This window comes from Castor canadensis, chromosome 2 (assembly GCF_047511655.1).
Source record: "Castor canadensis chromosome 2, mCasCan1.hap1v2, whole genome shotgun sequence".
NCBI classification, from domain to species: Eukaryota; Metazoa; Chordata; class Mammalia; order Rodentia; family Castoridae; genus Castor; species Castor canadensis.
In genome coordinates this window covers 69,427,488-69,443,947 of record NC_133387.1, presented here as the reverse complement: position 1 = coordinate 69,443,947, position 16,460 = coordinate 69,427,488, and the positions used below count along the sequence as shown (strand labels likewise).

The following is a 16,460-nucleotide window of genomic DNA, read 5'->3' as shown; positions in this document are numbered from 1 at the left end:
GTTTGCCAAGTTTAAATACAACTGAACTGTTCACTTAATTTTACTTTTTGAAGGAAGTCTATGCCAATTTCTCTTTCATGACTAGGAAATAGAAAGGAGGGGGGAGCACATTAAAAAACAGTTTGTTCTGTTTCTGGCAGGCACTATGCACCATACAAAAAAGAGTCATAGAGTGCAGATGTCCCTGGGCTAAACTGTTTGCATGTGTTGGTCCAAGGGGTTGATAAATGCATCTCTCAGAAGTCACACTGATTGCTTTGTTCATTATAACCTTTATTCAACTGATGTGAGTGGATTGAAATTCATCACACTCCACGGATCTCCATTATTATTTGGGATACTTTATTAAAAATATATTGACTGCAGTGTTGACTTACCTTCATGATAAAAAGCTTTAACTTTATAGTACTCATTCCTTGCCTCTGAGCAATGTAAATTGCTAAATGTATTTAAAGAGTTCCATCTGATTTAGTATGAACAAGTTTCATAGCCCAAAACTCGTTGAAAGTTCTAGTAATAATTGCAGCTAACACTTATTGCCATCAATCTTCACAGCATCATTTTTATATTATAGCACTGAGGTGATGACAATAGAAAAGTATTTTCTACTGCTTTCTCAATCTCATCCAACAGTATAGACCATGGTATGAAAGTACCTAGAGCAGTGTTTCCAAAATTTGGTACTGTATCTGGAACTGCACATACTATAGAATCCTTTTAGATACTGTATTCTAATCAAATCTACATTACACTTAAATGACTGATTAGTGTTATTTAGGAGATTTTCAAAGACAAGGTAAATGTATGTATTTTATAGAAAACAAAAATAGTCAGTTGGTCCTTGATAGTACTTTTTTTTTTTACAGCATATACAACTACTGATTGTGTTTGTAAAAGACAAAGTGATTAACAAAAAAGTCCATCCAATTATCTGAAAAGAAATGAAGGACATAGGATCTTAGATTAATTATATCATATTGTATTCCCAATGCACACTGATCCAAAAAGTACTGTAGCATTTTAATTAAATTGGTCATCAAAGTAAGTTTTTAGAGTGTGAATATAATTAAAAACAACCTGTATCTTACAACATAATATTTAAAAGGAAAAAATGTAAGTGACTAAATGTTCTATGCAAAGATACACATGTTCTTGGGATTCACCTGTATGAATCTTTTGAAGGCAAGGATTTTCTTTTTCATTTTGTGTTGAACAACTGGATCATATTTGGGGAAAAAAGGGTGTGTTTTAGGATAATAAACAGTTATTATGCTTTTGTGTTTATGGTATTATATATAAACACTCTAAGGAATTCTTAAGTCCCAAATTGAAAAGGTTAAAGCCAATGTAATTTATATCTCTCTCTGCCTTTCAGATTTAGTCTTACAAAAACAAAGTTTTTTTCTACAGTGCCCACAGAATTGAGTCATTTAAAACTAATTTTTTCTATTTCTCAACTGTTGAAGCCACCTTCTTGTAAACCACAGGTGGTATTATTTTGCTAATTTTGAGGGAACATGTTTGGTGTCAGGGTGCAGATAATCCATACACATCTAAACATGCCCTTGAGTCCATTTCCTGTGCTGAATTCTGTGAAAAATGCCCAGTGCTGACACTCAAGACTGTAAAAGCCATGGAACTTTAGACTGTTAATATATAAGGCAAAGTCTTGTTTTTATCTGCAAATCAGATAAAACAGAATTACATGCCTCAAAGGTTTTGGTGAAGTTTAGGTAGTACAGAATTTTTGTAGTGTAGATTTCAGTATAAAGTGGGCTTACACCATTCTCATTTTTTGAGCATGGGAAAATGGTGATGTCCTGCTCTTCAGTCACAGCATCCCATGCTTAGGTGGTGACATGGTCGCTACAACCCTCATCATCAGTGCCAAGAACAATCAGAGCTCAACTTCAGCCCTCTTGAGGAATTTTTGCAACCACAGAGTTACCTGAAAAAAAAAATCTTGTATGTACAGGAAGGTAAACTCAGCAATCATAAAAACATCCACAAAAGTGATTCCAGTTTTAAAACATGTATGTAAAGCATGAAGCTAAAACTTACATTGCTTTCTTTTTGAAGCCTGAGAGAAAAAGGAGGGAAAATTCTCATTGGGCAGCAATTGGAATAGCATTGTTTTATTTTTATCTAATTAGGTATTCCCAACTCATTTTGCTATTACGCTTCTACAAATGGCAAATCTCACAGCTTCTAGACACTGCTACACACATTATAGGTCCTTAATAGTTTTAACTGAATCGTCTGCCTTACGTCATTACGAAATGAAATGAAAATGCTTGAAAAAGTACTTTCTGAAACTCTTCGTTTTTAAAATCTGAAGATGGGACTTGTGCCTGTGCTGGTTAGTAGACTCATGGCTGGGATCATTTCCCTCAGTGTGAGCCAGGACTCTTTCTGCACATAAAAATTGTGCACATCACAAAGCCCGTCATTCTTCCTCCTCGTGCCTGAGGTGAGCATCATTCACACTATTCGCAAGTCCTGTATCTTGACAGGGACTCAAATTCAACCCTTCTGGGCACAGAATAAAAAATTTCTTTTGTTTGAAAGGCAAACTTTTTTTCTTTTTCTTTCTTTCTTTTTTTTTTTTTTTTTTTTTGTGCTCTAACTGCTCATTCTAAAACCATTTTCCTGTTCCTCATCACTGCACCCTAGCTTGGCATCTTCCTTGTTCAGTCAGATCAAATCTTTTCATTGGGCTACTTTCTTTTTGCCTGAATCCTTAATGAAACTTTTTTTTAAAAAATGAGTTCATGGGCAGGCAGGCTCTGTACCTTCTACTATAGTAATACATTTATATACAAAACATTTATAATTGCACAAGTTTTTTTTTCCAAAATTCCTTCAGACCTGCTTGTTCATTTTATTCTAACAACTATCCCATGGCTTTAGCAAAGCCAACAGTTACTTCGCAAAGAACTTGTGAAGAGCATGGCCCTGTTACATGTGATGACATGGCCACTGGTTCCAGCTTAGGACTCTTTACCATTTTCCAAATAATGCTTGGGGAGTGGGGAAGGTATTGGATGCAATTAACAGGTGTTAATTGTGGTGATGATTTGTATCTAACAGGTGTTTCCTCCTCTGATTTTTCCAAAATGTAAATTCATTATCTAAATGACATTTGTGAAGTACCATTTGTATCGTTAGTCGGACTCTGTCATTTCAGTATCTTAAGGAATTTCTCCTCTAAAGATTTGGTGATGAGCTAGGGACAAAAAAACAAAAACATAGGGAGCATACCTTACACTCTGGAAATACATGAACAAACAGGTTGCATTGTCATCCAGTTGTATACTGTTTCTGTGAAGTCCCTGGTCATGCCATGGAAGATAATCGGTTTTGTGTTCAGATGAAGGCCTTTGGAGAAACCAGTGTGGTTCAAAACACAGAGTTGGAACCACTGGCAACAATGTAGATTAAAGTGCCTGGAATTTAGTGGTTGCTTAGTAAGTACTAACATTAAACATTACTGTGGGTTCTGGAAAATTAAGGTATGGAAGGAAAGTGCATTCAATAATTTTCACTGAAATACGTAGTTCTGGAAGCAAAGTGTGTGTTTCTGAGATACAATGTTACAATTCTAGGTTGTACAATACTCCTGACCCAGTCTTTGAAAGGATCATGGAATCATTTGATGACCTCTTTTTATTTTCAGCATTACTTTTTTTTTTTTTTTTTTGCATTATTAGGCTTTGAACTTAAGGCCTCAAGCTTTCCAGGCAGGTATTCTACCATTTGAACTTGAGCCATGCCTTGAGCCCTTTCATGCTTTAGTTATTTTTCTGAATAAGGTCTCACATTTATGCCTGGCCCAGCCAAGACCTCTAGCCTCCTATTCACGGCTTCCACATAGCTGGGATGTCAAGGGCATGCCACCACACCCACCCATTTTTTTTTGATTGGCTGAACTTTTAGCATGGGCTAGCCTTGAATCACAATCCTCTTGATCTCTGCCTCCCAGTTAGCTGGGATTATAGATGTGAACCACCATGCCCAACTTGCATTACCTTTTATTCTGTTGTACCATATGATGCATTCCAGAAAAACAAATACTAATACTAACATACAGGTTGAGCATCCCTACTCTGAAAATGTGAAATCTGAAATGCTCTCAAATCTGAAACTTTTTGAGTTTCAACATGGTGCCACAAGTGGAAAATTCCATATCTGTGACAAGTCAAAGCCAAAACACACAATTAATAAAAATATTGTACCAAATTACCTTTGGGCTATGTGTATAAAATGTATATGAAACACAAGTGAATTTCATGTGTAGACTTGGATCCCATCCCCAAGATATCTCGTTATGAATATGCAAATATTCCAAAATCCAAAAACATCTAATTCCCAAACACGTCTGGTCCCAAGCTTTTTGGAAAGGGATACTCAATATACTGTGGTTTAGGAATATAAATACTGTGCACTCCTGTTTACATGAAAATATTACAGATTTTGGACACCAATTCTCATATAGTACTTGAATTAGTGCATTCCATGTTAATTTACTTCCATACAATTTTAAATAATTAAATTCTTAAATAAGTTTTAATGTACTTGTCTCTGAGATTGACTTTATAATAAAAAAAGTCTGAACTGAGAAACTATAGGCTTCACATATTTTATTTATAACTAAAAAAGATACATTAATATATTCCACAAATTATATTTTTCTTAGGTTGCAAAAATTACTAAGTGTTCAGGTCATGAAATGAAAACAGTTGGCTGTGAAGGGAAGTATGAAGGGCCTTACTGTTGCTACCACCTGACTGCAGCGTCTGCTGCCTTCCCACAGAGCCCATTCCACCCTCGAGGGATGTAGAAGAGAGGGCAGCTCTTCAAGTTGACTTGAAGCAATCAGGCAGGAATTTTGGCAAGCAGGGAATATGCAGTTTCCAGAGAATAGCTACCTTTATTTTTTGTCCTGGATATAGAAATTTAATTCTCTTCTGTAGCTGAACAAAGTTCCTTGTGCTAATCTTACGCGTAGTCTGTTTTTAAGCTGATTGCCATTTCTTAATCAAGTATCCTCATTGTGTCTCATACCTCCCAACTTCCCCACCCACAGCACCCACACACCATGGCTCCAGAACCCCACCAGTTCTCCATGTTGACATTTCACTTGTTCACTGAGCACATACTTATAAAACAGCTAATCTGCACCAGGCATACTCAAGAAATTATAATAAAGCAGTCAGTGCATTGGATTTTTATGAAAACACCTTGTGCATCCAAAGGAGAGGGCCTTGGTCTTTGAAGCAATCATTTTGGAAAGTGTTGGCACTGTCTTCTTGAGCCAGTACATATGTGTTCATGTGTATCCTATAAATATAATTGTTTATAGTACATAAATATATTATTTCTGACATATGCATAATTGTAGTGTAATTAATTCCTGTACTAATACTATAGTGGCTGAAAATAAGAGTGGCACTGCAGCAAATGACCTTTACAGAAAGTCAGTTAACCCTTGTCAGCCCAAATTTCTCACCCTGGAAACCTGGGATAAACAATTGCAGAAATTTGCATGAAATAAAGTATCTACCACAGGTGCCTTATTAACACAGCACGCTCAAGAAATGATTGCCACAGCCATTATTACCCAACCCAGAGCGGAAATGTTGAACTCTTTTTCCATAATAATGTCCCAAATATAGAAACATTGTGTTAAGTATTATACACAATTGTTCAATTAGTGTAACAGGTAATACAAAAAGATAAACACATAAAGGTTTAAAAATTATTTTAAAATTATTGTCTTCAATAACAAAATATTTTATATTTTATATGACATTTATACAATATACTTTCTTATATTTTTAAATTGATATTTATTAAGGGAACTAATTGTACTTTTGGTATTCAATGTTTAAAACATTGCTAATGAAATTAATATCAAAATTACGGAAGTTTTAGAGCCATTTGGTTATGAGGGGGAAAACATCACAGGGTTCTTAGCCAAAAATTAAGATAGCATTAGTCATTTTCAAGAAAATGTTACTGTTCCAATTAATCTTGCCTCCCATCCTCTCCTGTACCCCATGGAAAGAATAATTAGGATTAGGTACATTCAAGTATGAGCTATTACTAAAACAAAATCCCTTAAACCCAGAAGTAACCTTATCATTCCAGTATTTTCAATGCATCAGTATACCCACTACCTTAAGAAATAGACTCACAGAACAAGGCTTTTTTTCTAAAGCGCTGGACTGGCTTGTTTCCTATGGATATCTGATATTTAAAAACATTGGAAGACCTCACACCCAGTAAGAGGCCTACTACCAAAAAGCAAGACACAACTGGACGTGGTGACCCACACCTGTAATCTCAGCACTCAGGAGGCTGAGGGAGGAAGATCACAAGTTTGAGTTCATACTGGGATACATAGCAAGATCCTGTCTCAAAAATCAAATTAAAAAAAAAGTGTTAGCATTGATGTGGATAACGTGGAACTCTCATGCACAGCTGGTGAAAATGTGAAGTGACACAAACACTATGGAAAACAACAGGATGGTTCGCCAAAAACTTTAAAATAGAATTATCATATGAGCTAGCAACCCCACTTCTGTGTACATATCCAAAAGAATTGAACGTGGAATCTCAGAGGGATATTTGCATGCCATTGTTCATAGCATTATTCGTGACAGACAAATAAATAATAGGCGTAACCAAACGTCCATCAACAGATGAATAAATAAATTGTGGTATATGTGTACCACAGAATATTAGTGGGCTTTAGGAAGTTCTTCCACATGAGGACATTATGAGAAGTGAAATAACCCAGTCACAATAAACAAATACTATGTTATTGCACTTAGATGAGGTACTTAGATTTGTCGAATTCACAGACACAGTGAACAAAATGGTGGTTACTGGAGCCTGGAGGGAGAAGGCAGTGGGGAATTGTGTACTGGGTCTAAAATTTCAGTTTTGCAAGATGAAAAGCATCTGGAGGTGAATGGTGCTGAGGTTTGCACAGCAATGTGAATAGCGTAGCACTACTGACCTATACATGTACAAGTGACTACAATGATAAGTTTTATGTTATGTATATTTTGCCACAGTTTTAAAAATATATTGAAAAGAAAGTAAAATTTAAACAAGTCTTAAAGGAAAATATAAACAGATGTATAATACCAGTGTGTACTAACTTAAGACTCTTTTTTCCCCTTAAAAATGCAACAAAAGAGCCAAATGAGACAACCATTGAATCAACCAGTCCTTTAGCTCTCAGAGTCTTGGATGTGAAGCACTTTCTCAATTCCCTCCACTTCGAATTCATCTTCATTGTACCTGTCATCTGTTCCCTTAAGCCACAAATGAAGGGCACATACCAACAAGGCCTCTCAGCAGTTCTGTTATTCAGAGCTGCAGTTTCTTGTCCTTGATGACCCCATGTGCCATGGCTGATTGCACATTGACCTTGGCTAGTCTTAAATCTATTCAGCAGCACCTTTGTACATTCCTGTAGAAAGAGACTGTAGAGCAGATGGAGGAGCTGGCTATAGGAACATGCTTATTATCACTGAAAATCTTCCTCCTCTTTCCAGCTTGGCTTCAAAGCCTGGGGGTGGGTTGTGCCAAATGGAAGATCCTAGTGACTCACAAGCTCCTACAGAAGAAAGACACACACAACTACTAAGGTCACATTTTCCTGCAATCATTTGTACATCACCACATTATTTTTTTTATTTACTTACTTGTTTACTTACTTGATTTTTTTTGAGACAGGGTTTCACTAATGTAGCCCAAGCTGACCTCACACTCTTAAGTTTCCTGCCTCAATTTAAGTGCTCTACCACTGAGCACTCTGAGCTATACCGTCAGCTCCTTGACCTCCTTTAGAGAGGTGTAGAGACACAGTGGTGTTGCTAAGTACCAGGCGAGGAATAAATTTTGAATTTCTGGCTTCGGTTTAACATGTGTTCAAATGGTACCAGACTGGCACACAGAATTCTGTGGTTGTGTGGCAGATGGTAAGGAGAAGCATGCAAGAGCAACTGGTGTTTTGCATCCATGGAAACTTTCCACTGCTTCACTGATCAGATGATGTATGAAAATGCAACCCTACTATTACTTATATATTATGAATATATAACTGTACATCCTATTATTATCCACAGTGAGTAATAATCACTCACATGAAGCTTTAGGAGCTGGGGGCCAGCTGGGACTGTGGCTGGCAGCCAAGGGAAGAAAGGACCAGTTCTGGGAAGGGAACAGAGGACAGCCAGGCTCAACTGTAGGAGCTATGTGGGATTCAGGTGTGCAGCTAAGTGCTGCAGAAGGTAACTTCAGACAAGTCATAATGACATCTTCTATGTCCCACAATTGCAGTACCATATCCTCACCTTATGACAGTGGTTGTTGATCCTTTGCCCCCTTCCTAGCCAGGAAATAGATTTTATTTGTGTGGTCAAATGCAAAATCAAAATACTGAAATGCACTTAAATAACTGTATCACTAATGAATGTAGAAGCTTAACACTAGAGATACTTCTTTTCTCCCAGTTTCTGTGGGTCCTGAAACCAAGCACAGCTTCACTGAGTCCTCTGGCTCAAGGTCTTCTATGAAGCTATGATCAAGGATTTAACCTGGGCTGGAGTCACTCAAGGCTCAGCTGGAGGATCACTGACTTCCTCATTCACTCAACTGACCATAGCACCTCATTACATAGCACTTGGCTTACTTTGGAGAAAGTGAGCACAAGAACCAGACAGAAGTCAGAGTATTGGGCTGGTGATAGAGTACCTGCCTAGCAAGCGTGAGGCCCTGAATTCAAATCCCAGTACTGCCAAAAAAAATCAGTATTTTTGTATAACCTATGTCAGGAGTGACATTCCGTTATGTTGGCCAACTGTGTTCATTAGCAGTGAATCGCTGGTTCTAGGCCACACTTACTATAGTGTGTTAAGGGCTTAGTTCCCAGCTTGGTGCTGTTGGGAGGTGGTGGAACCTTTCAGAGATGTGGACTAGTGAGAGATCTGGTCATTGGAAGTGTGCCTTTGCAGGGGATTGTGGCACTCCAACTTCTTCCTCTCTCTCTTTTCACCTTGCCCCTGAGGTGAGTAGTTTTGCTCAACCAGCATCAGGGCCTCTGAATCATATAGACTGGAACCTCTGAAACTGTGGGCCAAAATAAATCTTTTCTCTTTATAAGTTCACTATTTTGAGTATTTGTTATAGTGACAGAAAGCTGACTGGCATAGTACAGAAGGGTAGGGGATTACACACCAGCATGAATACCAGAAGGAGGGAGGGCAATGGGGACCATGTTTGAAGGTGCCCCTCCTAACAGCTTTGCCTTTTGACAATTTTGGATTATAATGCCCTTTCAAATAGAAGGTTTTTACAAATTACTACTTTCAGCATATCCCTGTCAGAGATCTAATGCATGTTGCCTAGCCACAGAATCTTAAGACAATGGTGACACTGGCATAAAGCAGTCTTGTAGCAAACCATCCTGTGATTCTACTGTATAGAGAGCATATTTTTTAGTGCTCCAATCTTTCTGACAATGTAGTCAGCTTTCATCTGAGTTTTACTAGAGGAGTCAAAGAGATGCTCTTGGTTACCACCAGAACCATAAAGTGACAGAGATAAAAAAGAATCTTTATGTTCATCTAGCTCAAATCTTTTATTTTACAATGTGGGGACAATAACAAGCTCGTGAAGACATTGCTCATTACTAGTGTAAGCTAGGGGCATGTTAGGTTTCAGAGATCTAAAGTCAAGTGATAGCATGGAGCCAAGTAAGTGTACTGCCCCTTCTGGGACACTACAGATGTGGATTAAAATATTAGGATGAAAAATAAGGCTAGAGAAGAAAACAGAAAAAGGAGAATAAGGCAAGAAGAATTCTGCAAAAAGAGGGACAGAATTGCAAAAGAAGATGAAAGGAGAAAGGCTAAGACATATTCACTGCAGATACCACTAGGGGGCTCCATGACTTTCTGATGTAGCTGTTTTAGTGCCGTGACATTCTGATGTATCCATCAAAACAAACAATTAAGCTTTAGTGTGCTGCCATTGACAGGCAGCATTGCACAGTGGTTAGGACTGTAGGTTCTGCAATCAGGTTTGAATCCCATATGTGCCACTAGCTACATCACCTCTGCAAGTTACTTAACCTCTCTCATCTTATCTTTTAAAAAGGGATGATAATAGTACAATACTGCATGGAATTGCCGTCAGATTCAATGAGCTAATAAACACAAAGTACTTATTAAACTGATAAGAACCAATACTACACATGATCTTAGCCAAAAGGCCGAGAAGCGATAACACAAAAGTACTTATAACAGCACGGTGCTCATGCAAAGTTCTATTGTCAAGCAATGAGGACAACAGACTTACCTTATTTTCAGTCCTCATTTGGATTTGAAAAAGGAATGAAACTTGGGACTGGGGTAGAGGGAGAGGATACAGGGAAGAGAGAGGACAGCAGCTAGGAAAAGGAGGTGGGTGTGCATATAACTGGGAATGTGCATCAAATCAGAATGCCTCGTGCATCACCAAGCAAATCAAATAGACTGTATTGGAAAGTCCTTTGGCCCACTCAGGCATCCTCTTAATCCTTTTTCAGGTCATTCTTCTATCCCTCCTCCCATGCTCCCTTCATTTCAGCTTCTCAGGCAGCAGCTGTTTGGTTCTTCCTATTTCTCATCCTCTCAGGAGACTAATCCCCAGCAATGGAAGGCTACAATGCAGTTGAAACAATAAACTGCAAATTAAAACTACATCTTTATATTATTACCACTATTATATAATATCAAAATTATTTACCATTAATTTTTCTTTTCATGTTGCCAGTGTGCTTCCTATTCCACCCAAGGAATTTTCCTCTTCTGCCTTTTTTTTAAAATATCAAGCGTGTATTTATTTGACAAATATTTTATCAAACAATTGCTATTCAAATTAGAATTTGTTGAGCACTTATTATGTCCTAGGTACTGTCCAGTGCATGTAACTCTGTGTATTAAATATTATTATTTGACCTATAGAGATGAGGAAAACTGTACCTGGAAAACCTGTCACTTGCTGGAGTGTCACATATCTACTTCTTCCTTCAATAACCTGAGTAGCTCTGGATCGTAAGTGGTCTCTGGACCTTACTGGGATCTCATTTTGTCTGCCCCACCCTGACTTCACGGACCAGGCTGGGCCTAAGGAGAAAGGACAAGTCCAAGCAGAAGTTGAAGGAGTTGTTTAAGGAGGGTCTGCATGAAACTAACAGAGGGAAGGAAGTAAGCAATGCTGCCTCAGTGTTCAGGGCACAAATTCTACACAGACCAGAACAAGAGCTGAAGAGAGGAGGGTATAATTTTCCCATCTCAGAGGTTTGCCTTGTAGGATTCAACGAACAGAATGCTGGATCAGGAAATCACTGAGGTGACTGGGCAGCCTTGGGCGTTCAATCACAGTGGCTGAGCTGACTGGGCAGTGTACAGAGTGGAAGGACATGAGAAAGACTCACAGGAACCCTAGGGTTTTCATCAATTACTGCAGGGGGGAGGCAATGGAGGGGCCTGGGGGAATGACGAAGTGGTGTGAGTTATTACAGATAACTCCTTTTTGTGACTTCCTTTGTATTGGTGGGAAATTAAGTCACGTGAAAAGAAGACGTACTGTCTTCAAAGAAGAGAATTTTTTGGAGCCAGACATGAGAACAGATTATTAAAATGTGGCAAGCACTATTATAATGAAACATATCGGCACTCAGGAAAGAATTCTCACAGAAAGTAGCAACTGAGTTGAGGCTCTGGAGGACAAACGAGGGTTTTCAGATGAAAAAAGGGATGGAAGAATATTCTAGATAGAAGGCTCTCACATGCAGAGGCTTAGGGTTACGAAAATTCTCTTCACTTAGAGTTAGGAGCAGATTGTAAACCACACCAGGAGATCTGGAATTTATTTTATAGTCAACAGAAAACCAGCCTACACGTATAAATGGGGATATCATGCAATCACTTTTTTTTTTGGTAAAGTAATTTAGAGGAAATTTGGACAATTAGTTGAGAGTGTGAGGTACTCAAATAGTGGTAGAGTAAGGAGCAGGGTTAGAGGAGTGAGGGGTACGAGGTAACAGCCTGAGCCAAGATCCAGTAGCCAGAGATCATAGTACAGTTTCAGGAGCTGAAGGAGGTTCTGTGCTGCTGGCAGCAGAAGAAAGAAAAGAAGGCTGCTCCATTGCATGCAGAATGCTGTGGGCTGAAGCGCAAGTTCAAACTGAAGTTAGAGCAGGGCAGAGGAGTTGTCAAACCCTTGAAAAATGACCCTTATTCATTCCTGCATCCTGCCCTAGCACCTATCCTAGAGGCTGGAAGGGGTTGTTGGTGGTAAGGGACTCAGACAATGTTTTCTTGAATTAAAGTAGAGAAATGAAGGAAGCAAGGCTCCAACAGAGCCCAGTGAGAGCTGGAGACTTCTGAAAACGGTCAAGCCCGCACTACCCGGCAGACTAGCAACCGGGTGTGTAGATAGGAGTAGGTTGGACATCACCTAGCTAGACAGCAGAGAGGGCTTCCGTAGGAGTCTGAACTGGGCAGCAGCAGTGTGTTTACTCAAATACTATACATCTAGAAAAGCTTAATTCTCATTTCACATTGTAAAAGAAATCTCCATAGTACTTCTAAGTCTAAAAATAGCATCTGCTTTACGCTAAAGTCGTCCTTTCTGAGGGGATGTGCAAAGAATGGCTGTAAACACAAAAGGAAAACAATGTGATCCCATCGCAACCATTCCAATGGGAGGGGAGTGTTTCGAAGGCATCAAACGCTTTCAAAGAAGGGAAAAAAAGAGAAGGGAGGGAGGGAGGAAGAGGAGAGAGAGAGAGAGAGAGAGAGAGAGAGAGAGGAGAGAGAGGAGAGAGGAGAGAGAGAGAGAGAGAGAGAGAGAGAGAGAGAGAGAGAGAGAGAGAGAGAAAGAGAGAGAGAGAAGACACCTCCTACAGAAATCTAAACCTAGGACAGTGGCATTTCCAGAGAAACCACCCATTTCTCTAGAACATCTTTTGTAGCCAACTCCAAGTGCCCCTAGTCCTGGAACACTCCCGCCCTCTGTTCCTGCCACCCCCACAACCACTACCACACATGTTGGCGGGATGACGGAGGTCGGTAGTGGCGCGGCAGCTCAGGTGAGGGGCCACCCAGTCCCCCTGAGGCGCAGGCGGCTGGAGCCCATTCGCTGCGGCGCGGCCGAGGGGCGGGTGGGGGTTGGCTAGTGGGGGAAGGGGCGGGAGCCGCGGGGAGAGTGCGGGGGAGGAGGACGCGAGGACGCGAAGGAGAGCGGGGAGGGGCAGCAGCGCGACGCTGGGAACCGCGAGCGGGGGGCGGGAGCGGCGGGGGCGCGCGCGGGCGCGGGGCCAGCCTCGCTCTGCCAGGGTCGTCAGCGGACGCGCGCCACAGTCGCAGCCTCAGACGCGCGGGCGCGAGGGACAGCGCCGGGGCCCGCTGGCCGGGGCAGCTAGAGGCGACCGCTTGGTCAAACACGAACGACATCCTCGCTTCATGGTCCTGGGCAGTTGCCCCCAGGCTGAGTGGAGGGCGCAGCGCGAGAACGTGAGTAGCTCTGCATGGGTCTGGCGGTGACACTCGGTCCTGCTCGCGAGGAGGACGCGGGAGGGTACTGCGTTGTCACTGGGACACTCGCCCGGGGCTCAATCGAGTGCTCTCCGGTCTGGCAGCGTCTGCCACAGGGGCGATACAGGTCACCAGCTCCCTTGTCCCTCACAGGCTCTTGTCACAGCCGCGGGCGCCAAGGCGGAGAGAAGGGGGACCAGCGCCCGGGCGAGAGCACAGCTCAAAGCCAGCAGCGCCGGCTGGCCGGGCCATCGCCCACCTCGCCATCTAGTGTGTGGCCAACTCCTGTCTCCGCGCCCGCGCCCCCGGGAAGCGCTGCTGGAGTCTCCTTGTTGGACAGCCGCGCGTGGAGCAGCTGCCCGACCCCGCACAGCGGCTTCGCTGGCATGGACCCTGAGGGAGGGCACAGGGTGGCTCGCCACAGGGCTGGTGGAACAGGGGGCCTGGCCGGCGTGTGCGTGTCGCGGTCCCTACGGACACATCTGGGCGTGGGCTTTGTTCGAGTGCGCTCACACCTGCGCGGATCGCCGAGTTCAGGGGGCGAGGCCGACTGCCCTCCTCCACTCTGTCTGTCCTGGAGAGGATCCGGATGCAGCGGGGGACAGGAAAGACACTGAGGACTGGGGTGGGGACACTTGCAGGGGGCTTTGTTGGCCCACAGGTGCGGGCCTGGCAGTCCCAGAACCACACCCAGCCTCTGAGGACTGGGATTTAGGACTGGCGCTCCGGGCATGGATATGATTAGGCTGTCAGTGGTGGGGTATGGCTGTAGCTTGGCCAGGGGAAGCTGTGTCGAGCCAGGAGTGACTGCTCGCGCTTAAGCATCCATCTCACTGCGAGGGCTATCTGCCCGGGCGCCGCCCCGGCTCCCTCCGAGCCGCGCGGGTGGGCTCCACAGCATCCTGGTCCCCGGTGTTGAGCCCTCCCAGCCACTCCCAGCCGGCATCTGCCAGGGAGCAGATCGGGGACCTAGATGTCGAGGAAGGGTGAGCCAGCGAGCTGGCATTTCTCTCAGAGGTGCTCTCTGGGTATCAGGTGCCGCAAGAGAGTTCCCATGGCCCAGAGGGGCTGCAACGCAGGCCATTTCCCTCCCTCCCGCCAGCAGCTCCCGGCCGGGTCTTCCATCCCCTGGCGATGGTGGCAGGAGGGTGGGGGACACCGAAGGAGATCGCAGGGATTGATATCATAAGAGGGAAACGACGCTCAGAAGTGCGAGTCTGAGCCGTTGGGCCCCTCCTCGCCCCAGGTTCGTGCAGGAAGAGATGGAGCCGAGCGTAATGGGGCAGGCAGCGATGGTTTCGCACCAGCAGCTCTCCCGGGGTTGTTTTGAGAAGGAGCACCTTAGCCACTGAATACAAACCTACTCGGGCTGGGCTGCTTTGGATGGGACTGTCTCCGCTATTGAAATGTGAGAATAGCTCGTGAGTGGCTGAGACCTTCCAGAATTGCCAAAATGGATTTAGACAATTGTATACTTTCTGCTTTAATGATACCGATTGTCAAACATGTTTGAGAGCTCCAGATTTGCTGGACGTTGTTCATGTTACACATACTATCTAATTTAACTCCCACAGTAATGCCATTTTCAAAATTGGGAGACGGTGGCTTAGACAGGCCAAGTAACTTTCCCGGCAACACAGTTTAGGGAAGAGGAAAGTGAGATTAGCTTTTTAAGCCCCAGTTTTTAGCTTCCAAATCGAAAATGTGGCCTTTTGGAGGCCTATCATTCATTTAGGGAAAGTCCAAAAACCTGTTTTACATGTAGGCTCACTCCTGTAATCCTGGCTTTTTGGAAGACTGGGATGGGGAGGATTATGGTTGCAGGTCAGCCCGCATAAGTAGAGAGACCCCATATCCAAACTAACCAAAGCAAAATGGACTGGAGGTGTGACTCGAGTGGTACAGTGCCTGCTTTGCAAACTCAAAGCCATGAGTTCAAACCTCAGGTCCATCAAAACAAAAACACAAACAGGAAGGTAGAAGGCTATTTTATTCTGACCCCTGCAGACCCCTCACGGTGGCAAGCAATATTGCAATTCAGAAGACTGTGTTGTAGAACCCCCTGGGTTGTCCCTAATTCCTTTACAAGTTCTTTTATTCCCGGTAGCTTTTAAGTATGTGGGTGTTAACCCACAAGGCAGCCGATTAAAGTCACTAAAGTGTTCTTTGCAACCAGAGCCCTCTGTAATTACAGAGAGGTGTTCCTGTCACATCATAGTTTTAATAAAGCTTGTTTTTTAAAAAAAAGAAAGACAAATGTTTCTATTTCAGGTTCTCAATCCTGAATGTCCTTTAGAGGCTATTTTGATGGCAGAAGAGTTATTCCTCAAATTGGATGCTGAGTTTGAATAGGATCCTAGCACAGAAACCTAGGAAAGCATCCAATATCCTAAATAATGGGAAGGTGTGGCACATTTACAAAGACTCTACATTAATGAGAAGAGAAGAATTTGAACGAAAGTGAAAAAGCTAATCTTGGCAGAGCTTTTAGAGTTATTATAATTAAACAATCAATTGGAAAAAGGGATTCTTGGTAATCCTACTGACCCAAGATCTTTCCACCTCCTTTCTGCTTTATTGCAGGAAAGTTCCTAAACATTTCACATATTTCTGGAATTACAGAGCTACAATAAACTTCAGGGAATGTAGTATCTAAACCTTTGAATTTCAAAAGGAGGGCAATGGGGGCTCAGTCTTGTAATTCAGGATAGTGATGTGGCCTTTGGATTCAATGCCATGTTGTTACTGCAGCAGTGACAGTAAATGAAAAGTCATTTCTGGAAATGCTAAATCCTGTGAGGTCCATGCCACAATGGTGGCAATAATGACTAAGTGTAAATGCTTCAGAAGTGTGTCAGAGGG

At 42.4% G+C, this 16,460-nt stretch overlaps 1 protein-coding gene and 1 pseudogene across 31 annotated transcripts in view; one reads left to right on the top strand and one right to left on the bottom strand.

The window, feature by feature from the left end:
- Positions 1 to 10,066: 10,066 nt before the first annotated feature.
- On the bottom strand, positions 10,067 to 10,300 carry LOC141420952 (U2 spliceosomal RNA; annotated as a pseudogene).
- Positions 10,301 to 13,000: 2,700 nt separating this feature from the next.
- Positions 13,001 to 16,460, top strand: part of Nrcam (neuronal cell adhesion molecule) — a 264,230-nt gene continuing 260,770 nt past the window's right edge. For 20 of the 31 annotated variants that reach the window (XM_074065023.1, XM_074065014.1, XM_074065017.1 and 17 more), the window contains exon 1: positions 13,407 to 13,577. The gene's annotated coding sequence lies outside the window, so the exon portion shown is untranslated. Of the gene's footprint in view, positions 13,154 to 13,405; positions 13,578 to 16,460 lie in introns of those variants that run through there. The other 11 variants (XM_074065004.1, XM_074065016.1, XM_074065010.1 and 8 more) reach the window with 3 other exon arrangements.